Here is a 26086-nt window from a genome sequence, read left to right as displayed (position 1 = left end):
AGTTAGTTTTGACTCTGCCTTTTTCAATCTTAGGAGCCGGAAGTGAGGGAGAGACTTGACATTCCACGAGCTACATTTAGGCGCATTATAAGAGAAATGCTTGGAGAGCTAAATGCTGAGTTGCGAATCGAAAATGACGCTATTGAGTTGATGCAGTATGCTGGCGAAGATCACATTGGCCAGCACTTCGCCAGCGCATCGAGCTTAGCCCTGCAAGCCGGACGAGTGACGGTCCGGAGGGAAGATTTTGACCTCCTCGCCAGCTTGCAGGATGCCATGGGTGGACGTCGCTGAAGTGAGTGCAACATCTTTATCTTATGTGGATGATTTCACCTTATCAGCGCCCTCTCTAGCGATAATGTCTTTCCTAAAAAAAAGGCAAACTGTCATCCCTTAAACATATATTGTTAAAAAAATTGTTTATTCTGAAAAAATTCAAATAGATTTAAATTACAATGAGCACAAATATTTTGAAAGAAGCATATAACTCTACATATAATTGTTTATCAAGTAATGCAAAATAGTTGAAATTAAGAAATACTTGAACCTATCCATAAACTACTAACCACAACATTTACTATACATTTTAACGTTATGTTGAAATGAGACATTTTTTTTTTTATCAAACAAAGGTAATATGAACTGTACTAAAATAGCATTTTTTTTTCTTTTTGCACTTTATTTTTGCTGATATATAAATGACAACCTTAAATTTAAAATAAACATATCGATGCATCCATTTTTGCTTTAAAATACAATAAGTCTAGTTCAAGTGAAGAAAATGGTATTATAAAGCAAATGCTAGTTGTTTGAATATTTGTTAAATGTTTAAGCATCCTATTTAGATTTGCAAACGGATTTTTAGATTTTTCGTACAAATTATAATTAAAAAAATGCTTCCCACGCGTTATTAAAACAAGTTTATTTACTTTTTTAGTGCATAAAATTTGACGCTTTATTTTATGGCAAATTATCCTGCTATAAAAAAAAAAGAATCCATTTCTTTTATCCCTTTTAATTTAAATTAACATAGGGGAGATACATAAATATATTTAATGGAGGCCGAGAACAGAAGAGAACAAGAACAGTTACAGATAAGATTACTTATCATGCTTTGGCAATTGAACATGCAAGATGTGCCGATTACTGTCGGCACGTACCAATGTTAAATGTGAAACGAATGGAATGTAAAAGGCAAATGACAGAAAGATTTGATTTATACAGAATAAATGTAAAAAAATATTAACAAAATTAAACTATTACTGTGACAACGGCGGAAAGTACATAATTAGAATATTTGCTGACTATTTGAAAAATCATAGTCTTTCTCGTCAAAAGACGGTACCAAGAATTGCACACAAAATAACATCGTTAGAGGATTAACAGAATTCTCTATATGACACTCTGTCAGAAGCTCCATACAATCTCTGAGCTGATGCAACAAACACAGCTAGATACATATGACCAACCACAGCATTGAATCGTAATCTAATAATATTTATATTATTAAAACATCAGATATTGAGCACTTAAGAGCATTTGGTTACAAAGTACATTCCAGGCAAAATAGAACACAAATTAAGGAGAAATTAGTTCCCAAAGCCGAATAATGTGTGATGATTGTGTATGTGGAAGGCGTGAAAGGATACAGATTTTAGCCGTTGAATGTGAGAAGAGTTAAGTTCTTACCAGCAGAAGTGTGAATTTTCAATAACATGTTTTAAATACAAAGAAAACTCTTCTTGGGTACTAAACTAAAAAATAGTTTTATGCTACCTGTCTATGAAAGGAGTATCCCTTTTTAGACCCCTAACATGAACTCTCTGAAAGTGATTAAGAAAGAATTGAAATATTACGAGGCAATGAGTCTTGTTGATCAAATCGGAGAAGAAATGGATTAGACTCCCTAGTATAACTGCTACAAATAAAGTTAGATAAAATAATAAAATCCGTAAATCGCCAAAGCATTGAGACGATTACATATTGTACGATATAAAAGAGATCGTAAAAATAAATAAAAAAAAAACACCTCTATATTAAATTAAGAGGATTCTATATTTTTGAAAGTAGCTATGGATTCCTTCTATGCTAAAAATTGGAAAGAAACTATTAATGAGGAAATAGACAGCTTGAAGCGAATTCAAACCTGGCAACTAATCCCAAACACCAAAATCGTCGGCTGTAGCTGGGTGTTTCGAAGGAAATATGACGAGGCAGAAAGCTTCTTAAATGCAATACTATTTACTAAGGACTATTTCCAGATTCCTGGTACTTATTTTAATGAATTTTCAACAGCCATGAAAATCGAATCAAATCTTTTCGAATTCTGATGGTATTTGCTATTGAATTAGATTGAGCTGCATCAGATGGACATTACTGCTTCACAGATTCTTGGTACTCTGAAGATATATTACTCAGCCTGAAGGTAGTTCTGAAAAGGGAATGAAAGAAGCCCTTCTTATTTGTCGTTTGAAGATATTACGAGAATCGAGTCTGGAATATTTGGGTGAAAACAATTTGGATTGAAAGGTTCCATGGCAGATCCATATATTTATTGTAATTAAGAAAGGGAACTTGAGGGACTGGAGTACATGAAGACGACTTCCCGATCCTTGGAAAGAAGGCAAAAATTAAAGACTTCAAAAATAAAAAATAAAAAACGTTTTGATTTATCGAAACGTTTATTTTTAGAGATTAGGCGATGTGGATATTGTCCATTAGACTTGATAAAAAAAAATTGAAGGGGTCGTTAACATCAGATCAATCATCCTATGCCGAAGAAATACTAAACAAATTTAGAATGGGAAAAATACTAAAGTAGTATCAACTATGTTGGATTCTGGCATGAAATACCATTTTCTTGATCGCTATTTCCAAATAATAAATATTCCGTACATACAAGCAGTTGGCAGTCTGCTGTACTTTGCTCTTGCGGTATACTACTAGTATGTCGCATCAACATATACGAATCAGTATACAAATCAAACGAAATTTGGAGAAGTATACACACATTCAGTTACTTAAAAGCAACCGAAAACTAACCTTCAAGAAGCCAGGAGAAAAAGTAAAAATTTTCTCTGATGTGATCGAATCAAATGAAAAATTTTTTAAACAGGTGCCTCATTGTATTAGGTGAAACAACCATTCATTTATTTACAACCGTATGTATTTTCAAAAAAAGTAATTTGTTTTCATCTAGATCAATATTATTTACAAATATCAAATAACAGTTCAATCACGAAATAGCTCCTTGATCAAATCGAAAAATAAGTCGCCAAAAGAAAGAGAAAAGAAAAACCGGTAACAGGCTGTTAGCTCTAAACGGCTATTCCAGGGGCCATTCTGGAAATCCACCGATCTTTATCGGGTTGGATCCAAACACAATAAACCCAATCATACGGACCTTCTCACAAATTAAGGAACAATTTCTCGGGACACCGACATTTCTCCGAATTCTATTCGAAGTCTCTCACTGTTCTCATCTCTGTCTTAACAATACATATACCGCATTTTATTGTCGTGAGATATCCACCTCAGATTTCCTCATTGGTGAACTTGAGTTACCTATCACTCAACAGCTGATCAGCAATGCTTCCTCAATGGTGTCCACTTGATTGTGGAAGTGTCTGTTAAGGGTCCATCTTTGTGGCTGACCCCTCTGGCTCATAAAAAAACGTTTAGTATCTGGATATCTTGACATGAAACGGATCCATTTTCAGTTCGTATGCACTTAACTATGTGTGGGAAAACGGGTGATTCTACAGCTTGTCGGAATGCCAATTGCCATTGAGGAAAACGTTACAAAGGGACTGGACAACTTTCACCGATGAAGTTGAATGGAAATTCGGCAATGAAGATCGATCGAAAAAAAAACACAACTAAACAGCGTTTTTAACCATGCTCGGCCATTATGTGTTTCTCATATTTCGAACATGTAAGCTATAGGAAACCAACATCTCTCATTGACTTCTATACTATTGTCCAGCAGATTATATGAAGCTTTTAAGAAGTCCAACACTGAATGCCTATTTTTCTCCTATGAAGAAGAAAAGTAGGCTAATCATAAAAAAAAAATAATCTACAATTAGATTTTCTCCACGTTTTAGTCCTTCTTCTCTCGCAAAAGTAAATGCAACAGCAATGACAAAAGTAAACTCAACGAGTTGGATTTTTAAATTCAAGCGAAATTCTTGAACGGAAAATTTATTTACTTGTCGTTCATGCGCATATGAGAATGAAAACTCGGGAGAGCTTCGAGTGAAATGTCTGAAATTTAGGCTATATCTTTTTATCAACAGAAGTTTTTTTTCTTTTTCCTTTGAGCAAAGATTTTAAAAATTCAATAGTACATGATATTCTGGATTGAATATCGGGTAAAAATTACAGAAAGATATCAGCATTGTTTTTCATAAACCGATTCTTGAAAAACGGTAGGCAGGGGGCTTGTCGAATAGGTTATAAATATTTTATTTAAATTGTTGGAGCGAAAAAACTTTAATGTTGCTTCCCAATTTTAAATGCTTTCTGTATGATCATTATTCAATTGAAAGTGCTAAGGCTCACCTCTCTGCATTTTCTGATATTCCAAGCTACACGTCGTGAATAGTGCTTTTAAATGTTTTTCCAAAAACAATTGTCATAAGATTTTTCCCAGATTTAACAAATGGAAACATTAAAAATTATAGAAAATATTCAGAACAGTACACATAAAAAAATAATTTAAAACTGTGTTATATGTGTAGTGTTCTCTGTTTTCTTTTATCTTATTTTTAATTTTTGTACATTTAAATTTTTGTAAGATGGCAACATTGGTTGCCCAGCAACAACGGAGATAATTGTTTTGATAAAAAAAATCAATTGTGTTCTTTTTCTAAGTCATCGTGTAAACTCAACTGACGTAAACTCAAGAATAGAAAATGGTAGACGAAACATTGATCGCTCGAGTTAGTATTAAAGTCCCAGCGTTTTGGAAACCAAACCCAAAGATATGGTTTCTTCAGTTGGAAGCTCAATTTCGAAATGCTGCAATTGCGACGGATCAAACGAAATACGATTATGTCGCGAGTTCGATTGACGCTGAAATATTATCACAAGTGTCGGACATTCTGACCAATCCACAAGGGACGACAAGTACGTGACTATTATTAGTGATTATTATCTTCACTGAAACCGAAACGCAAGACCCAAAAGTTATTAACTGAGGTGTAATTCGGCGATAGAAAACCTTCGCAGTTATGTGAAATGAAGAATTTAGCTTCAGATAAATAAGTAAAGATATTTGAAAACTCTCTGGCTTCAAAGATTACCCACGGAAATCTCGAGCATTTTATACATCAGTTGCGACGATTTAGTCAAATTGGCGACAATGGCCGCTAAAATGTGGGAGATAAAATCCACGTTTCATAAGAATACCGCTGTAGTTTGCTGAAGAGATAACAAGGTTTTAGTTAACTACAAGAACAGATTTCAGAGACATACACACAAGTTAATGAACTGAATAAAAGACATTATTCTAGGCGTCAACAGTCCAGATCCCTCTCTAGAAGTAATTCTATTAAAAGGCGTAGTAGCGGAAATGAAAGTATATTTTGTCATTCAAGGTTTGGCAATAAGGCTTTCCAATGCAATAATCCTTGCAATTGGTCTAACAAAACCAACGTTCACTCACAGGAAAACTAAATCCCCGACGCTCGCAGATGACAGAGGGCCAAGGGGTTGAGATGTGTTGTCTTTTTATTCGTGAGGAGGGGAGCGTCTGCCAATTTTTAATCGATACTGGTGCAGAAATTTCCATTACCGATAAATCCACCATTACCGATAGAAAAATTACTGTTGCAAAGCTGGAACTCGTCACTGCAAAGGGAACCAAAATTAAAACTTATGGGCAAAGGTTGCTAAAATTGGATTTGGGACTGAGAAGATCATTTGATTGGCCTTTTGTGATAGCTGATGTCAATAAACCAGTAATATTTATTGACTTCTTGTCTCACTTTCACTTTTTGGTTGACAGCAAAAATCGTAAATTGATTAATGGCCTCACTTCATTGTCCTCTATTGGTGTCGTTTCACTAATGCTTTATGCAGTGCAGAGTCCTTACGAAGGAATCCTCAAACAATTTCCAGATCTTTTGCCGCCAACACTCGTCAATAATAAAATAAAGTCATAATATTGAGCCTCTCATTGAAACTAAAGGGTCCCCAGTTGCGGCCAGGGTCAGAAGACTCTCAGCCGAAAAATTAAAAGCAGCAAAAGCTGTATTTTAGTTTCTGTTGCAACAAGGTCTTTGTAGACCATCAAAACTTTATGTCAGTCCCCTACAACTCACACTTAAGAAATCAGCTGATTGGAGATCATGTGGAGATTACAGGGCCCTTAATAATATCAACGCTATTTCCAGAATTCATACCATTTCTACACCATCTCCAATTGATTACGTAACTATTGCAGAATTTCAAGATAAAGATTTACCAATTTTAAAAAACAACCCAAGGTTGAGAATGGTTCAGATTCCCATTCCATACACCGACAAATCGATTTATTGTGATGTCTACAAACAGTAACCTCCCACACATCCCCTTGAAATTTCGCCGACAGATATTTTCTTCTATTCATACCTTATCTCATACCGGAATTAGAAGCGCAAAAAAAAAAGTTAATCACGAAAAGTTTAATATGGCCAAATATCAATAAAGATCGTCAGTTATGATGTAGGGAATGCATTGAATGCCAACTGAATTTCAAAGACATACAAAGTCGGCTCTTATAGACTTCAAGGCCCCACCAGAACATTTTCACAACGTTCACATTGATATCGTTGGTCCCTTGTCTTCATGTCAAGATTTCAGATAATTACTAACGATGACTGATCGTTTTTCAAGATACGTGAAGCACTTCCCATGACGGATCAATCATCTGAAACAGTTGCAAAGGGCACGTTTTTAACCTGGACTTCTCGTTTTGGAATACCACAGCGTATAACGTCTGATCAAGGAGGTCAGTTTGAAAGTAAACTCTTCTCATCTTTGAGCAAATACTTTGGTTTTCAAAAATCCAGAATAGCAGCATATCATTCGCAATCGAGCGGATTGATTGGGGGACAACACAGGATTATAAAGATAAGTTTGAAATGTCACTTACAACAAAACAAATCTTGGGTAGACGCTTTACCTTTGATTCTTCTCGGATTACGTTCGGCACTGAAAGAAGATATAGGATACTCTTCAGCTGAGCTTCTTTACGAAAGTCCCCTCTGTTTACCCAGAGAATTTGTCACCCCGATCCCTAATATCATACACTCAGAATTCGTGCAAAAGCTACAAAATATTATCCGTATCACGAAACCTTCTGCAAAACCTCCTACCCATCGCAATACAATCGTATTCGTTTCAAAACACCTTTTGAATGGCTCGCATGCTTTCGTCTACAATAACGCGACCACTTTATCTTTGCAATCAGTTTCTTGGACCTTTTGCTGTCAAACACCGAGCACCGAAGAATTTTGACACTGGAATTAATGGAACTGTCAAAAGAATTTCGATTGATAGACTAAAACCATGTTTTACCATAAAAGACAATGATGAGCAGTCTCTTGAAAACCACAGGCACATGCATTATCCAGATCTGCACATCCAGTGTGAGCCGCTGGGAAAAATTTCAACGCCGGTCAATCGCAACCATACCACACGCAGTGGAAGGACCGTCAAGTTTTCACCCCATTTAAAAGATTGTCTCCTAATCGTTTTCACTGGGAAGGAAATGTTTAGAGTCCTCTGTTTTCCTTTTCATCTTATTTTTAATTTCTGTACATTTTAATTTTTGTAAGATGGCAACATTGGTTGCCAAGCAACAACGGAGATCATTATTTTGATTTAAAAAAAATTGTGTTATTTTACTTAAATCATCGTGTTATCTAATTTTTTTTCATTTAAAGATTAGATTTTATTCATTTTTTTTAATGTTTTACCCGTAATAAACTTTTAATATAAAATATCCACTTCAATACTTCATGTTTATCTGATCATTTTTTAAAAATTACATAGAATTTTATGTTTTTCCAATAATAAAATAAATTTGCTATAAATAAAGGAAAACGAGCATTATGAATTCAATGAACAATAGTTTAAAAATGGCATCCAAATCTAATGGCGAATATGGGGAAATAAGCATAAAAGTAAAAATAAAAATGAGTTCGATTTACATTTTTTTCTTTTCATCAATGGTCTTTTTTTTTCTTCCTTCCAAATAATTTAGCACTTGTGGAAACGTACTGGTGAAATCCGTCACTTGAAATTTGTTTTAAATAAGTTTTCTTTGAAATGCTATAATGCCTTCCTGTCTTGTTCTGTATTTAAATTACTGAAATCAACTTAACTTTCTTTTTCAACCGAAAATTTATTGCTCTACATTTTTGTCATGCAAGAAAACAAATAAGTTATGGTGGTTCTGAAATTTTTCTTTCCTCCTTTATTTAGATTTGCGTCACCTGTCTGTTTGACTTTTCATCACCTATTAGTTTGTCATTACCTGTTCGTCACCAAAGGCCTGTCACCATTACCTGTTCGTCACCATCTTGGGAAAAAAATCGATAAAAAAGCGGGGGAAAATTATTTTTTATTCAGGTAAATTTTTAATTTTAAAGCATTTAATTTTTTTTTTGTGACAATATGGTCATTGGCAGCTTTGAAAGCTCACTTTTTTTATAGAAAACTTTTAAATAAAATAAATTTAACGAAATTGATTATTTTGACATGCTTTTTTTTCAAATGCTGTAAACAAAAACTTCCCTTAAATTTTAGGCATTAATTTCTAGAAAATGATTAAGAACATTTTTTAAAATTATTTATCTTTGGAAAGTTATTAATATTTAATTAGGTATTAATATTAGGTTAGTTAGTAATAATAGGTTAGTTAGTAATATTTAGTTAATTATTTATAACTTGATGAAGATGAAAACAAATTGCAAAATAAATTGAATGAACTGTGTGAATAATTATGTAAGGAACATTTAAGAGACTGATAATATCGTATAACATCTTAACACCGTAAAATATTTTAAGCTATTTTTTCAATAGTTTATCAAAAATATATTTCTTGGATAAAATAGATCTATAAAATATAAAAAAATAAATAAATTTCAAAAAGTATGTAAAAATTATTTTTAATAAAAAAAATTTTTAGCTGCCAATGCACCATTAAAATAATACATTTTTAAATTTAAGATCTCATCATTTGTGCCAATAAAAAATAACTTAAATTTCTTTGTGAAAATATAGAATAATTTGAATTGTTTGTTATCAGATATGTTCAAAAATTGCAATATATAAATAGTATTTCCTAATGACAGCAGAATATTTGAATAGATTCAAAATAAATATTATTATAAAGATTATATTGCAAGAACAATTATCAGTAAAATCAATGATTTTATAACTAAAATGAAATCAGTATTTTAGGTTTATAGCTGACTTGTTTGGATAAAACATGAACAATTATAAAGTGAATTTCGTTTTTGTATCTCTAGATCCTTCTTTTAGCGAGTGCTACACAGAAATTGGGAATCTTGCATATCCAGATGAGTGTCTGCTGTCCTTTACCATATTGGACTATTTTCTGCTGTATAAACTGCACGTATACTAAAGAAAGCAAAAAATAGATAAATAAATAAAAAATCCTTCTTTCAGCGAGTGCAGCACAGAAATTACCAACTTTGCGTATCCAGATCAGTGTCCGCAGGCGTATACCATATTGGACTATTTTCTTCTCTTTGAACTGCACGTATGCTGAAGAAAACAAAAAAAAAAAATGGACTGAAATTTCTGTCTGTTGCCTGACAAAATATTTCCTACTGTCTTGCCTGCCAAAATGTGGACTGAACTGTCTCACTGTTGCCTGACAAAATGCGGACTGAACTGTCTCACTGTTGCCTGACAAAATGCGGACTGAACTGTCTCACTGTTGCCTGACAAAATGCGGACTGAAGTGTCTCACTGTTGCCTGACAAAATGCGGACTGAAGTGTCTCACTGTTGCCTGACAAAATGCGGACTGAAGTGTCTCACTGTTGCCTGACAAAATGCGGACTGAAGTGTCTCACTGTTGCCTGACAAAATGCGGACTGAACTCTGTCTTGCCTACCAAAATGTGCACCGTCTTGCCTGCCAAATTAATTACAAATTTGAAAAAAATCCTTCTTTCAGCGAGTTCTGCACAGAAAGTGGCAATTTTGCGTATGCAGAATAGTGTCTGCAGTCCTTTACCATTTTGGACTATTTTCTTCTGCTTAAACTGCACGTATGCTGAAGAAAGCAAAAAAAAAAAAAAAAAAAAAATCCTACTTTTAGCGTGTGCTAAAAAGAATTTACCAGTTTTGCGTATCCAGATCAGTGTGGGCTGACCTTTCCCATATTGGACTATTTTCATATGTTTAAACTGCACGTATGCCGAAGAAAGAAAAAAAAAATCTTTCTTCCAGCGAGTGCTGCACAGAAATTACCAATTTTGTCTGCAGGAGTCTACTATTTTGGACTATTTTCTTCTATTTGAACTGCACGTATGCTGAAGAAGAAAAAAATCCTACTTTCAGCGAGTGCTACACAGAAAGTGCCAATTTTGCGTATCCAGATCAGTGTCTAGTGTCGTCTACCATATTGAACTATTTTCTGCTATTTGAACTGCACGTATGCTGAAGAAAGCAAAAGAAGAAAAAAAAATCCTTCTTTTAGCGAGTGCTACACAGAAATTGCCAATCTTGCATATCCAGATCAGTGTCGCCAGGCGTCTACCATATTGGACTATTTTCTTCTCTTTGAACTGCACGTATGCTGAAGAAAACAAAAAAAAAATGGACTGAAATCTCTGTTTGTTGCCTGACAAAATATTTCCTACTGTCTTGCGTGCCAAAATGTGGACTGAACTCTGTCTTGCCTGACAAAATGTGGACTGAAATCTCTCTGTCTGTTGCCTGACAAAATGTGGACTGAAATCTCTGTCTGTTGCCTGACAAAATGTGGACTGAAATCTCTGTCTGTTGCCTGACAAAATGTGGACTGAAATCTCTGTCTGTTGCCTGACAAAATGTGGACTGAAATCTCTGTCTGTTGCCTGACAAAATGTGGACTGAAATCTCTGTCTGTTGCCTGACAAAATGTGGACTGAAATCTCTGTCTGTTGCCTGACAAAATGTGGAATGAAATCTCTCTGTCTGTTGCCTGACAAAATGTGGAATGAAATCTCTCTGTCTGTTGCCTGAGAAAATGTGGACTGAAATCTCTCTGTCTGTTGCCTGACAAAATGTGGACTGAAATCTCTCTGTCTGTTGCCTGACAAAATGTGGACTGAAATCTCTCTGTCTGTTGCCTGACAAAATGTGGACTGAAATCTCTGTCTGTTGCCTGACAAAATGTGGACTGAAATCTCTGTCTGTTGCCTGACAAAATGTGGACTGAAATCTCTCTGTCTGTTGCCTGACAAAATGTGGACTGAAATCTCTCTGTCTGTTGCCTGACAAAATGTGGACTGAAATCTCTCTGTCTGTTGCCTGACAAAATGTGGACTGAAATCTCTCTGTCTGTTGCCTGACAAAATGTGGACTGAAATCTCTCTGTCTGTTGCCTGACAAAATGTGGACTGAAATCTCTCTGTCTGTTGCCTGACAAAATGTGGACTGAAATCTCTCTGTCTGTTGCCTGACAAAATGTGGACTGAAATCTCTCTGTCTGTTGCCTGACAAAATGTGGACTGAAATCTCTCTGTCTGTTGCCTGACAAAATGTGGACTGAAATCTCTGTCTGTTGCCTGACAAAATGTGGACTGAAATCTCTGTCTGTTGCCTGACAAAATGTGGACTGAAATCTCTCTGTCTGTTGCCTGACAAAATGTGGACTGAAATCTCTCTGTCTGTTGCCTGACAAAATGTGGACTGAAATCTCTCTATCTGTTGCCTGACAAAATGTGGACTGAAATCTCTCTATCTGTTGCCTGACAAAATGTGGACTGAAATCTCTCTGTCTGTTGCCTGACAAAATGTGGACTGAAATCTCTCTGTCTGTTGCCTGACAAAATGTGGACTGAAATCTCTCTGTCTGTTGCCTGACAAAATGTGGACTGAAATCTCTGTCTGTTGCCTGACAAAATGTGGACTGAAATCTCTCTGTCTGTTGCCTGACAAAATGTGGACTGAAATCTCTCTGTCTGTTGCCTGACAAAATGTGGACTGAAATCTCTCTGTCTGTTGCCTGACAAAATGTGGACTGAAATCTCTCTGTCTGTTGCCTGACAAAATGTGGACTGAAATCTCTCTGTCTGTTGCCTGACAAAATGTGGACTGAAATCTCTCTGTCTGTTGCCTGACAAAATGTGGACTGAAATCTCTCTGTCTGTTGCCTGACAAGATGTGGACTGAAATCTCTCTGTCTGTTGCCTGACAAGATGTGGACTGAAATCTCTGTCTGTTGCCTGACAAGATGTGGACTGAAATCTCTGTCTGTTGCCTGACAAGATGTGGATTGAAATCTCTCTGTCTGTTGCCTGACAAGATGTGGATTGAAATCTCTCTGTCTGTTGCCTGACAAGATGTGGATTGAAATCTCTCTGTCTGTTGCCTGACAAGATGTGGACTGAAATATCTCTGTCTGTTGCCTGACAAAATGTGGACTGAAATATCTCTGTCTGTTGGCTGACAAAATGTGGACTAGACTCTTTCTTGCCTCCAAAATGTGGACTGAACTCTTTCTTGCCTCCAAAATGTGGACTGAACATTTTCTTGCCTACCAAAATGTGCATTTTCTTCCCTACCAAAATGTGCATTTTCTTGCCTACCAAAATGTGCATTTTCTTGCCTACCAAAATGTGCATTTTCTTGCCTACCAAGATGTGCATTTTCTTGCCTACCAAGATGTGCATTTTCTTGCCTGCCAAAATGTGCATTTTCTTGCCTGCCAAAATGTGCATTTTCTTGCCTGCCAAAATGTGCACTGTTTCGCCTGCCAAAATGTGCACTGTTTCGCCTGCCAAAATGTGCACTGTCTCGCCTGCCAAAATGTGCACTGTCTCGCCTGCCAAAATGTGCACTGTCTCGCCTGCCAAAATGTGCACTGTCTCGCCTGCCAAAATGTGCACTGTCTCGCCTGCCAAAATGTGCACTGTCTCGCCTGCCAAAATGTGCACTGTCTTGCCTGCCAAAATGTGGACTGAAGTCACTCTGTCTGTTGCCTGGCAAAATGTGGACTGAAGTCACTCTGTCTGTTGCCTGGCAAAATGTAGACTGAAGTCACTCTGTCTGTTGCCTGGCAAAATGTGGACTGAAGTCACTGTCTGTTGCCTGGCAAAATGTGGACTGAAGTCACTCTGTCTGTTGCCTGGCAAAATGTGGATTGAACTCTCTCTCTCTCCTGCTTGACAAAATGTGGACTGTCTTACCTGCCAAAATGTGGACTGAACTCTCTGTCTGTTGCCTGCCAAAATGTGCACCGTCTTGCCTGCCAAAATGTGCACCGTCTTGCCTGCCAAATTAATTAAAAACTTTAAAAAAATCCTTCTTTCAGTGAGTGCAGCACCGAAATTACCAATTTTGCCTGCAAGCGTCTACCATATTGGACTATTTTCTTCTATTTAAACTGCACGGCTGCTGAAGAACTCACCCCTCCAAAAAAAAGTCTTTCTTTCAGCGAGTGCTGCACAGAAAGTGGCAATTTTGCTTAGCCAGATCAGTGTCCTCACGCGTATACCATATTGTACTATTTTCTTCTCTTTGAACTGCACGTATTCTGAAGAAAACAAAAAAAAAAAATTGACTGAAATCTCTGTCTGTTGCCTGACAAAATATTTCCAACTGTCTTGCCTGACAAAATGTGGACTGAACTCTGTCTTGCCTGCCAAAATGTGGAATGAACTGTCTCTCGGTTGCCTGATAAAATGCGGACTGAACTGTCTCTCTGTTGCCTGACAAAATGCGGACTGAACTGTCTCTCTGTTGCTTGACAAAATGCGGACTGAACTGTCTCTCTGTTGCCTGACAAAATGCGGACTGAACTGTCTCTCTGTTGCCTGACAAAATGCGGACTGAACTGTCTCTCTGTTGCCTGACAAGCCGGACTGAACTGTCTCTCTGTTCCTGACAAAATGCGGACTGAACTGTCTCTCTGTTGCCTGACAAAATGCGGACTGAACTGTCTCTCTGTTGCCTGACAAAATGCGGACTGAACTGTCTCTCTGTTGCCTGACAAATAGCGGACTGAACTGTCTCTCTGTTGCCTGACAAAATGCTTACTGAACTGTCTCTCTGTTGCCTGACAAAATGCGGACTGAACTGTCTCTCTGTTGCCTGACAAAATGCGGACTGAACTGTCTCTCTGTTGCCTGACAAAATGCGGACTGAACTGTCTCTCTGTTGCCTGACAAAATGCGGACTGAACTGTCTCTCTGTTGCCTGACAAAATGCGGACTGAACTGTCTCTCTGTTGCCTGACAAAATGCGGACTGAACTGTCTCTCTGTTGCCTGACAAAATGCGGACTGAACTGTCTCTCTGTTGCCTGACAAAATGCGGACTGAACTGTCTCTCTGTTGCCTGACAAAATGCGGACTGAAATCTCTGTTTGTTGCCTGACAAAATGTCGTCTGAAATTTCTGTTTGTTGCCTGACAAAATGTCGTCTGAAATTTCTGTTTGTTGCCTGACAAAATGTCGTCTGAAATTTCTGTTTGTTGCCTGACAAATTGTCGACTGAACTCAGTCTGTTTGTTGCCTGACAAATTGTCGACTGAACTCAGTCTGTTTGTTGCCTGACAAATTGTCGACTGAACTCAGTCTGTCTGTTGCCTGACAAATTGTCGACTGAACTCAGTCTGTCTGTTGCCTGACAAATTGTCGAATGAACTCAGTCTGTCTGTTGCCTGACAAATTGTCGAATGAACTCAGTCTGTCTGTTGCCTGACAAATTGTCGAATGAACTCACTTTGTCTGGTGCCTGACAAAATGTGGACTACACTGTCTTGCCTAGCAAAATGTGGACTGAACTCTTTCTCGCATCTCTACACGGACTGGTGTATAAAGTGTATAAGAAACAATCTGCCCAAAGATAAATGTATTGTATATATGTGATGTATATAATCTTGAAGTATATATTGTATATATGTGATGTATATAATGATCCTGAAGGTATTGTGTATATATTTTTTAGTGTCCGCTTATTTTTTCACCTACGTTTCTTCATTTATGTTCAAGAATTATGACGATTTGGTATAACAATTTTCGATTATGTATCGCATTTCTATTGAGATGCATTTAAAATTATTTTTTTAAAAAATCACTGATTAAATGCGTAAAATCTAGTTTATTACCTATTGCTCGACATGTGAAGAAATGTATTAAAATATGTAAAGTTTATAAAATCAGTATTGAAAGATATAAAATTTACTATATTTTGTCATATTATAGATCATGTTTTGGAGACGAATTTCTAATTTTTGTAATATCGGCTTTTATTTCTAAACGTTTTCAAAGCTTTGAAATGTTTGACGATTTATGTGTTAGCATAATGCTGTTTTTTTTCTATGTCGCTTATTCAATGTCTCGTATTTTCATTGATGTATATAAAGTTTTCATTTAAATGCCTTGTAAAATAACATGGTTTGCTTTTCTTGTTTAATGTGTATATTAAAGTTATCATATAATCTGAGCGTCTTTTTTTAAGATAGTTTTAAATACATTGATACATAATACTGCTAAATGTTAAATAGGAGATTCTGGATTTTTTGAAAATAACTTAGTTCGATTTCTTTTATAAATCGGTATGTTTCTGATTTTGATGTTTTCAATTAATAATTTTATAATCGATGTGGGTTACTTTCCACAATGCGTTTGTACTCGTTCACTTCACTCTAGCAAGAAAATTTGTACATTGCTCGACTTCGATGGTTCTTTATCTCGGGAGCTGTTAACATTAACCTGTTTGGAGAAAGTGGTACAACAATTCAAGTACTCAGGAAATGTGAAAACATAAATGAATGCACAAAGAGAGAATATAACTACAACTTGGAGTTAAATTTTAAAAAAAATGTTTGCGAAAGTTGAGTGCTTACTAAATGTATCAGCAATTTCGCTTTCAGTCATGTTCGTGAACCGTGAGTTTACAGAGGAAAATTTCCAGAGTAATATGCTGGGACTATTATTTTTTGTGTTGTATAATTCGGATACCCATTTTTAGCACCAGTATTTTCGCAGTTATATTATTTTTCAAATTCTTCTTCAGAGTTTTTGGAAATCGTTAACTATTGATAACCTGTAGGTTTTTCTGGGTGTCCATGATTCATATAAACGACGGCATGTTACTAATTTATTCTGAAGTTTTTCTAATTAATCATTAGTTTTTGCAGCAGTTTTTTAAGATATGAGATGAAAGGCCAAAAATAGTTCTATAAGCAACCAATTTATTCTTTCTTGATAGATGAGGATTTGAGTTTGTGCTGGGATGAAGTTTAGATTTCGCACTTGTGAATATATATTTAATTATTTGAATGAATTTAATCATTATTATTTAATGAATTTAATCAGTGTTAAGTCAATATATGCGATTTCATTGTGTTGTTGGTATACTGGTTTTGAAGAGTTTTAAAGAACGAAGGTGATTTTTTCAATCAAGAATAAGAACTTTGCTTTAGTATTTCCGTAATGGCCATTTTTTGTCGAAGAAAAATTGGGTATATATAGTTCATTAGAGCTATTATCAGCGCAGAGCAGTTTCGGGACATCATTTCTGAAGACACTGAACCTCGTAAGATCTAGTTAAAAAAGTTCCTGGACAATTCTTGATGTTTGCTGGATTTTAAAGTGAGTTTTCTATTAGGTAGACAGAATATTAGTTTTGCAATACAATCTAACATTTTCATTTGAATCATTTCAAAATCGGTCGAATGCTTTTGAGTTATCAAGGAAGACTCAGTGGCTATTTTTGACAAAATAAAGACACAGGAGCTAAATTATTTTGATGCCTGTGGAAATATGTGTTATATAGGAGTCAATATTAAATAAATTTCAGATTATATTTTCAGAAAAAAATTTGTTGGAAAAACTTACTTTTCTATCTACTTGAATAAGTTTTATCCTAAATGTCTTCTACAATTTTTAATAGTTCAGTGTTAAATTTAGGAAAGAAAATTACTTTTTCTGATAGCAATTTGTCGAGGAACATTAAAAAGCAGTATCGGAAAATGAGGTGTTTTTTTCCTCACTGCTGAATAACTTCCATCGGAGAGCATTTGAGAATTGCAAAGCAACCTTCTCAGTATTATTATTATTATTATTATTATTTTGTCCTCTAAATATGATCTGAAACTTGTACCAGGACTTTCTCCTGCTTAGCATGTATTTTAGTGTAGTTACAAACTTTCTCTCAATTAAAAAATTCTGGCTATAAAACTGTTTATTTAGTCCAAAGTGTTTTCTACTTTTCGTCCTCTCTGGTGGGCAAGTGGACATACTTGATTTATTTCAACCAGAATGGAACATAAATCCAAATGTCCACAGACATTTACTTTTCGGAGAGGGCGTCCAAAAGCTTAGAGAAAACCTCGAAAGAGAAATTTTTGACAATCACGGTATTTTTCTTGTATTAAAAAAAATTAAAAATATCACTGTAGAGATTCTAAAAACTTTGATATAACTTGTTGAGCCATGGATTGTATAAAAAAGTTGTATTAAGAGAGGATTTTTTTTTTTTTTTTTTGCAGCTTATGTATGCTAATATCAAGACTTTGTATTTATCAATGGTGTAATCCTAAAATATAAAGTGCCTGAAAGTGCTGACCTGAATGACTATTGTTAGGGAAGGGAAGGGAAGGTCTAAATAGAGTAAAATATTTTTGGCATTTAAAATGTATATTTTATTTAAATATCAAAATCATGAAATAATAAAATATCGACCAAAGAAGCAATGAATACAGAGACAACACAAATTCGAAAGCCGTATATTTTTCAACTGATTTTATGCGTGTTTCATAATATAAAACAAATGACATGCCTATTTGCCCATTAGTTCTTATTTGCGAGATATGACAATGCCGTCATTCACATTAAAGTAGGTTTAGGATAGACGTTAGATTAAAATGTTTTGCATAATTATATCTAAAGAATTCAGAACAGAAAAGTTATTTTATTCCACTTTCAAATAATCTTTTGACATTCTTGAATGAATTGTATTTAGCCTCTTTGCGGATCCTAAACTGCGACGTAGACAAACATGATGGAATTCTTTCAAAATCTGATAAAAATTCACAATTTTGAGTTCGCAATATTTTATTTGATTCATTTTCATATTTGCATGAACAAACTGATATAATTTCAATTTTTCTTTGAAAAAGGAATTACTGGAGTTCTAAAATATGAAGATTCATCAAAATTTCGAAATCGTATACTTTAAAAATTAAGAAATTTTGATTTTTTATAATTTGTATTCTAATTAATCAATTTATGGTAGATAAAATACATTGCTTTTCAGTGAGAATGAATTCAATGACGCTGCTTTAAAGATAGCATTTCTTCATTTTTCTTTCTTACACGTGGAAATATAAATGTTATTTTTGATTTTCTTTGTTTCTTGAAGTTGTTCCCGTTTATACAATCTAATATACAAAAATCACATTGAAATCATAAAAGAAAAAAAAAAAAAAAAAAAAAAAAAAAATCGAAATTGAAATTTTGCGAAACTCTACATTTCATACCTAACAGAGTCCGAAAAACGCATTTATAGAGTGATGCTCGTACAAGAACAGAGTAACTCAAAAACACAGAGCTCGAAAGTTGAAATTTGGGAAATAGATTTAATTCGAAATTTATAGACTTCTATCAAATTTGAAACGAAATATATTCCCCTCTAATCTGCCGAAACTATTCAAATATAAATTAACTACAAGAGAGCTAGATAAATGAAATTTGGTATATAGAATTAGCATAAAAGTTATTCGCGTTAAATTTGGAAATAAATCGTGAACGCGTTGACTATCTATACTTTCACAATCATATAAACGCAATAACTCAAAAATGCAATTACTTCCTTAAATATATGAAATTTTGTAACCATAATAATAGTTCTCTGTCAAATGTTGGTTTCAATCGGTTGAAAAGAAGAAAGCCACAATTCACATTCGCTTTTCCCGTACTTCCTTTCTTTCGCCACAGAATATCCCCGAACGTGGAATCTCTAGGATTCCCTGTCGGTTGAAAGGATATACGTGGGAGTATTTATTAAGATAAAAGAAATACACATAAAAAGACAAAAAAAAATCAATATACAGAAAAAGACATAAAATGTCATCAATACACATAAAAAGTAACTATATACAATATTATAATGATGAGGGAGGTGTTCGGTGGGGAGTATGAGTAGATGAAATCTATTGAAGGTAATATATTCTGGAGAAGAGCTTGGTTGAGAAATGAAACGAAAATTTATACTGGGCTTGGGTCTGGAGAAATCAATTCCTCGTTCTCTTGTAGGAACCGCACAAGATTTCTAATTTTAACCTTGGACATCTTGTTTCTCATAACGTTGGTCCACCAGATATTTTCTAGGTCGTGGATGGGTTTTTTGAGATGAAAAGATGTGGTGAGAGGGCAACTAGTGGCATAATGATGGGGATCGCCTACTTCGCCGCAGCCACATTGATCAGATCCTTTAATATGGAATCTCTTGAAATATGAAGGGAAAGGGCCATGGCCAGTTGCAAAGATAATGTCAAGCCTATTCCAAGATGATGGGTCAAAGGACACTTTTGAGATGATTTGATGGATGTGTCTGCCAGTTGAGCCATTATCCCATTCTTCTTGCCATCGCTGTAGGCTCAATTCATTTACAATACTTTTCAGATGGCTTCTAGGAGCTGGGTATTGAACGGGCGTACCTGCAGAAATGGCCTGTTTGGCTAGGGAATCTGCAACCTCGTATCCGTTGTGGCCTACATGTGCTTTAACCCATCCTAACTTAATAGAAGGTTGGGGGAGCAGAATGGCTTGAATTTCCTGAACAATTGGGCTTGAGGTGGAGAATGAACTGATCGCTTTTAAGCTGGACTCGCTATCACTCCATATTTTAGCGTTATGATCGTATTTGCTAGCCCATTTACATGCTTCCTTAATGGCCAACAGCTCTGCCTGAAAGACAGAATTATTTTCGTTCAGTTTGCCGAGCCACTGATGAGTAATTTGTTCGTTTTGGAATACGCAGTAGGCAAATCCGGTTTTCCCCTCGATTTTGGACCCATCTGTAAAAATATCCGTCTTGTTTGTAGGTTGGAATTCTTGTTTGAGGGAAATTATGTCCTCAAGAAGAAAGTTTGAGGGGAAGATTTTTGTGTGAGAGCATTTCATCTCGAAGTTCTCAGGATGGAATGTTATATTCTGAAAATGGCTAGGTAATTGAAGACGACTTTCTCTTACATAGGTTGCTTCTGCTTGCGCTTTGATGTGAAGTGGAAGAATTCCTTCTATAACTTGCAGTGCTGCCGTGGATGTTGTTCGGAATGCTCCAGAAATACTCAGAAGAAATTTTCTCTGTATTGAGATTAGGATTCTTTGTTGTCGGGATGAGAGAGGATAGGCCCAAGCTGATGCTCCATGTAGGATTATTCTCTCGGCAACGGTGAAGTAGAGATGACGCCTGAATTCTTTTTTCAGACCCCATGTGGAACCAGCAATTCTGCTGAGATTTTGGTATAAGAGAATCGCCTTCGTTTTGGTGTTAAGGAGGTGAGGAATCCAGTTTAGCTTATTGTCGATAGTAACACCGAGATATTTTAAAGATTGTTGCCTTTTTATTGTTACGTTATTCTATTTAATTGTTGGGCCATTGACTAATTTGCTTATCAAGATATTACATGCTTTTTCTACGGAGATTTGAAGGTGATGCTTGTCGGTCCAGCGCTTGAAGATTGAGAGAGCATCCTGGGCGACTGATTTCAATTTTGCTCTTGTTGATTCGGCTACTACAAAATGCCTGGAGCATTTGTCGTCTGCAAATGCCTGGAGGTGAATGTTAGGTGGCCATTTTTCAGAAAGAATTTCGTTTGCGACAAGATTCCAAAAAACTGGTCCAGAACAGGATCCTTGCGCGCAGCCTTTCTGCTGTGACAGGCGGCGCTTTTCCCGTACTTACGTTTTAACCATATCCCATTGACTAATCGCCAATATCGCAAGCTAATGAGCTCTCTCGCAACTATTGTTCACGAATGGCATTACGGTTTATAATACGCTAATACATTTCTTGGAGTGAACGAGTAAATTCTGGCGAAATAATTCCCAGGGGTTTTCTTTATTTCTTCTGTCCGATTCTTAATAGTATTGAAAAGAATAAGATTGTAATATAAAAATATTGTAAGCACTTTCTTGTAGACATATTTAAAAAGTGAAAACATCTTTGATAACATCATGAAACCTAATTAGCAAAACATCAATGATTTTTTTTTTCAAAAAATTGTTTGTCGTTCCTCACGAAAATAATATTTTTCTCCCTCTACAAAGCAGAACTACATCTTTTCAAGTGGAAGTCCTTCACTTTTGGTGTTTTAAAATCGCAACTTCAAAAAAATTCCATTCACACATTTAGATCTGAAATTTGTAGATCGCAGAAATGAAGTAACTTCCGTTTATAGTCCAGAGAAATGTCAAAATTTAGACATTTTTTTTGTCAGCACTTCAGCCTTTGGACACTAAAAACTAAATAACTTGATTGAAACATTTATTTTCATATTTTTAGAACATCTTGGCAAAAACCTGTATTCCTGGGAGAAAAGACTCTGGCTAGAATAATTATATGTGATCAGATAGCTGGGATACTATGTGGAAGAAGAAAGAATTCTTAGAAAATACTGCCGTTTACTTTACTATATGCAAAATTGAAATTTCATCGAGGGGAAAAAATCTATGTATTGCAAACCGATAAATGTTAACAGTAGGTGTAAAAATTAATTTCATATCAGTTTCAATAATGGTTTTCATGCATTTATCAAGTTTGCGAAAAAAATAAATTCTTTTCTTAATGCCACATGTCAGCTACTTAAACGCGCAAGTGAAATTCTTCTATTCCATTGATAATTTCAGAAATACAGAACAACATAAATTTTAGTTTTTATGGTTTAATAGAAATACACCAGCGTAAATATTTTTAAGAATTGAGAGCAAACTCCATTTCAGCATTAAAAATGGGAAACAAAACGACAAATATTAGCACATTCGCCAAGAAACTTTCGTAAAACAGTTTGCATACAAACATTGTCTAAAAATTACTCCCGTGCAAAAGCCTTCAGAAATAAGTATTAAACTTGATTGGTCACGCACAAATATATGTTTTGATTTTTGCGGTAGAATTTAAAAATCGTTTTTCTCAAGAATACAAAGATGGACGTCCTGGTTTTTAGAGAAGAATTCATTTAGTTTGCTGACGGAATGGAATAATTATAACTGCAATGCAAATTTCTGAATGCGTTGAAAATTCTATTTAATGCAAAGAGAATTCTTCAGTGGTATTTTTGAATATAGACTTTAATAATACTTTCGATTGTAATGAAGGACATTTTGTTATCTCTATTTACTGATGAGTTTTTTTAAAACACAATATTTCAGAGAAGAATTCAAAAATATTCTCTCTAACGCTCATTAATGCACGGAATTAAATCTTTTTATCTATTATTGCACTTGGCCAATTTTAACATTTAATAAATATCAGTTCAAAGGTATCAAATTCAAGGTAACTTTAACCTTCGATTGTAAAACGATAAAGAACTTTATAAATATTAATTATCGTTTTTCGTAACGTAATGTCTGGAAGTGTCAGGACAAACATAGGACTAAAACGTTGTTCTGTGTGTACTATTTTTCTTTAAGTTATCCTACAGATGATGTTGTTTTTTCCAAAGAAATAATCGAAATGTTTCACGATTTAATTTTGTAGCCTGTTATGTAAGCTTTCTAAAACTGTTTTAACATTTGCTCTGCATGAATTAAAAATAAAGTTATAGCTTATTATTACCGCCAGCAAATCTAAACTAGAAGCTGCATTCAAAAAGCTGCTTTTATTACTAGTAGGCAAACATCACATTCATTTTTCCCAATTCCAGCTCTACCTACTTCAGTCATAGATTTTAAAAAAAAGTAATTAAAAAAAGTGTCTGCATGGTAGAATACAGAATCGCAACAAAATTCTCAATAATATTGTGTGAAGCGATGTCCCATAGAAATAAATATATGAATTGAAAACACTCCAGTCAGGAATGAACACTGCCTTAATTCTTTCCAATTCTGGTTTCTCTACTTCTTTTTTAATTAGATTACCTACAGGTCTCTACTTATATTATGTTGAAACCTTGATAGTACGGAGATTGTGATTCAACGAGACTGCCTGAATCATCCTCAAACCATTCAAGGAAGAGAAAAAAAAAAGAACCCGTAAAAAATAACTATAACATTTAGGAATTTGAGATTAAGGAAGGCACTACCTATAAACCTGGAAAAATTCTGATTCGTCCAAAAACATTCTTCTATTGTTCCTTAATTGATGTGTTTTGATATTGTCCTGTTCGACGATTTTCTCTAAAACAATGTCGATGTTGAATTAAGTAACATTTCTTAGCGTAAATAAAAAGTGTTTTTTATGAAAAATCGCCAGTTAGTAAATCTGTACAACTATATCTCAAAATCATCGCTATTGCCAAGAAATATTTTAGAATAGAAAACAGATACAGTCACTCCAGGCCCAACTCGGACACCACAGAAAAGATACTAACACTATCAAAATTTTTACATAGCTAAATGAATTTTCAATAGTGTATTTATTACAATTATAAAAAATAATAATTATTATAAATTAATTCATTTTAAAAAAATTATGCACAATCCACACTCTGACAGATAAGATTTTGAAAACTAGTTAAATTTTAAATTAATTAATATTTTGTATGAGAGCCCTTGTTTTCTATCATACTCTTTCCAATTCATCCTTACTGGAAACGAAGTGTTCTCGATCTTTTTTCTTAAGGTATTCACATGAATTTTCAATGGGATTTATATCTTGGCTTTGGGGGGAGGGAGTGTCCATGACATGATGATAATTATATAAGAACCTGGAACACACCCAATGAGCTTTATGTTTTGGATCATTATCCTGATAAAATTGCCAGTTGTTACAAAGAGAGTTTCTGCATACATTGTGGCAAATTTTTCTTTAAAAGGTCGAGGTCTCTGATCAATAAAGTGCAGGGTTCTGGGCTGAAGCGACCCTCAGACTCTTATTGATCCGCCGCTATGCATCATAGTTTCTTTCAAATTTTGTGTGGGCAATTCTTTGTTCGATTTTCTTAAAATTGAAGGGAAAATACCGAAAAATGTTTAATTTGCTCTCATCAGTAAATACGTCATTTTTCAAATAAAAAAAAATCCTTGTGTCCTCTCTCCTTGCGTAATTAAGTTCTTGTTTTTGCGAATTCGATTCTTACATCCGATTCCGCTCATTTATCAAAGGTTTTTGTCTAAGTTTTCTTCCATTGAGCCTTAAGGAGCACATTTCTTATTGTGGATAGGTTAACTTTTTCTTCCCAATTCTTTTTTAACCGTAATAGTTAGTCTTGGTGCGAAATTCGCGGGATAAGCAGCTGTAGAGTTAAAAATGAATTAAATAAAGATTAAAACCAACAAACGAATTACTTTTTTTAAATGTTTAATTATAAGAAATAATAAGAATTTAATTTTGATTATAAGAATCCGTTGGAAAATTCTTACAGATCTCCATTTCTGGACTCCATTTTATGTGGTTAAAAACAAAAGATTTTTATTTCTTATATTCTTAATGAATTATGTTTCGGGTGATCTTTTTTTAATTATATAAAACAATTACAAATCCGAGTTGCAATTTTTTTTTTATAAATTGTCTATAACTTGAAAACTTAAAATTTAAAGAATAAGACACTGTATTCTTGTTTTAAAACATCTCTAATAGAAAAAATTGTGCAAATCAATCATTATATGTTCAATATATATTTTATACTGATGATGGGTTTATATGTTTTTTTCTGTTCACAGAGATGGGTTGGAGGAGTTGCGGTCAATAATATCGAATTTTTTCGGTAATTTCTCGCCAAATGTGGCAATCATGATACATTACTGAAGTTGAAATTAAAAGCGAGTATTTGATCGGTTGGCATGAAAGCACATCCTTTTACCAGAGATATTACTTTAAAACAGCACGATAAACGAACTTTTCTTTTGACTTGATGCCTTTTAGCTAATGAAGAGCAATATTTAGCAAAATATTAATTATGCAATTTATTCATTTCTTTTACATTTTTACTTGCTTTTTTATTTAAACAGATTAAACAACGGGTATAAAATTTTACAGTGTTTTATAGAACACTCCCTAATAGCAGACATTATTATGAGTCTCCATGGCCCTTAATTGTTTAAAATAACTCATTGCGTGTTATCTACTACAGATAGCGGATAGTCCGAAGAGTGCACAACTATTTTAATTTCACAAAAAACATTTAAAAGTTATTCGGAACATTTTTAAGTTGGAAACGTCAGATATTTGAACTTTTGAAGGACAAAGATGAGATTAGAAAGATATGGATGGTGAATTCTAATTAAAAATAGAAGAATTTGCAGTTTCATAAAACTGAAACAAGGGAAATTGACGAAGTGGTGATAAAAATGGATCTACTCACTAAGCGGCGGATGCTATGCACCGTAGCCCCGAGATTGAGAGGCTCCAAAATGATCAAGAACTAAAATAATATTCTGAACTATAATTGCGGAATGGAAAGGAGAGAAGAAGAAATTTAACTTTAAAAATCGTTGGGTTTGGAAATACACGAACATATTATTGTCTAATGCAAGTATACAACATATTACAAACCTAAGGCAATAATTTACCTCACCTATTAAGTAAGACTGCATATAGTGTTTGAAAATTCATACTATAAAATATTTAATACTGTTAGATCTTATCATATCCATGATAAGAACATATTCTTCTGGCTGTCAAAAAAGAAAATTAGAAGAAAAGAAGGGGGGGGGGGTAAGCCCGCTAAACAAGTAGATATGTTTTC

At 34.7% G+C, this 26086-nt stretch overlaps 1 long non-coding RNA gene across 1 annotated transcript; it reads left to right on the top strand.

Annotated features, from left to right (window-relative positions):
- The first annotated feature begins 213 nt into the window (after positions 1–213).
- On the top strand, positions 214–9778 carry LOC129984885 (uncharacterized). The gene is made up of 3 exons (XR_008785533.1): positions 214–295; positions 8473–8619; positions 9522–9778. It is a non-coding gene; the product is annotated as an uncharacterized LOC129984885 (long non-coding RNA).
- The last annotated feature ends 16308 nt before the right edge of the window (positions 9779–26086 follow it).

The sequence above is a fragment of the Argiope bruennichi genome, chromosome 1 (genome assembly GCF_947563725.1).
Source record: "Argiope bruennichi chromosome 1, qqArgBrue1.1, whole genome shotgun sequence".
NCBI classification, from domain to species: domain Eukaryota; kingdom Metazoa; phylum Arthropoda; class Arachnida; order Araneae; family Araneidae; genus Argiope; species Argiope bruennichi.
The sequence above is the reverse complement of the archived record's forward strand: the minus strand, read 5'-3'. Positions and strand labels throughout refer to the sequence as shown.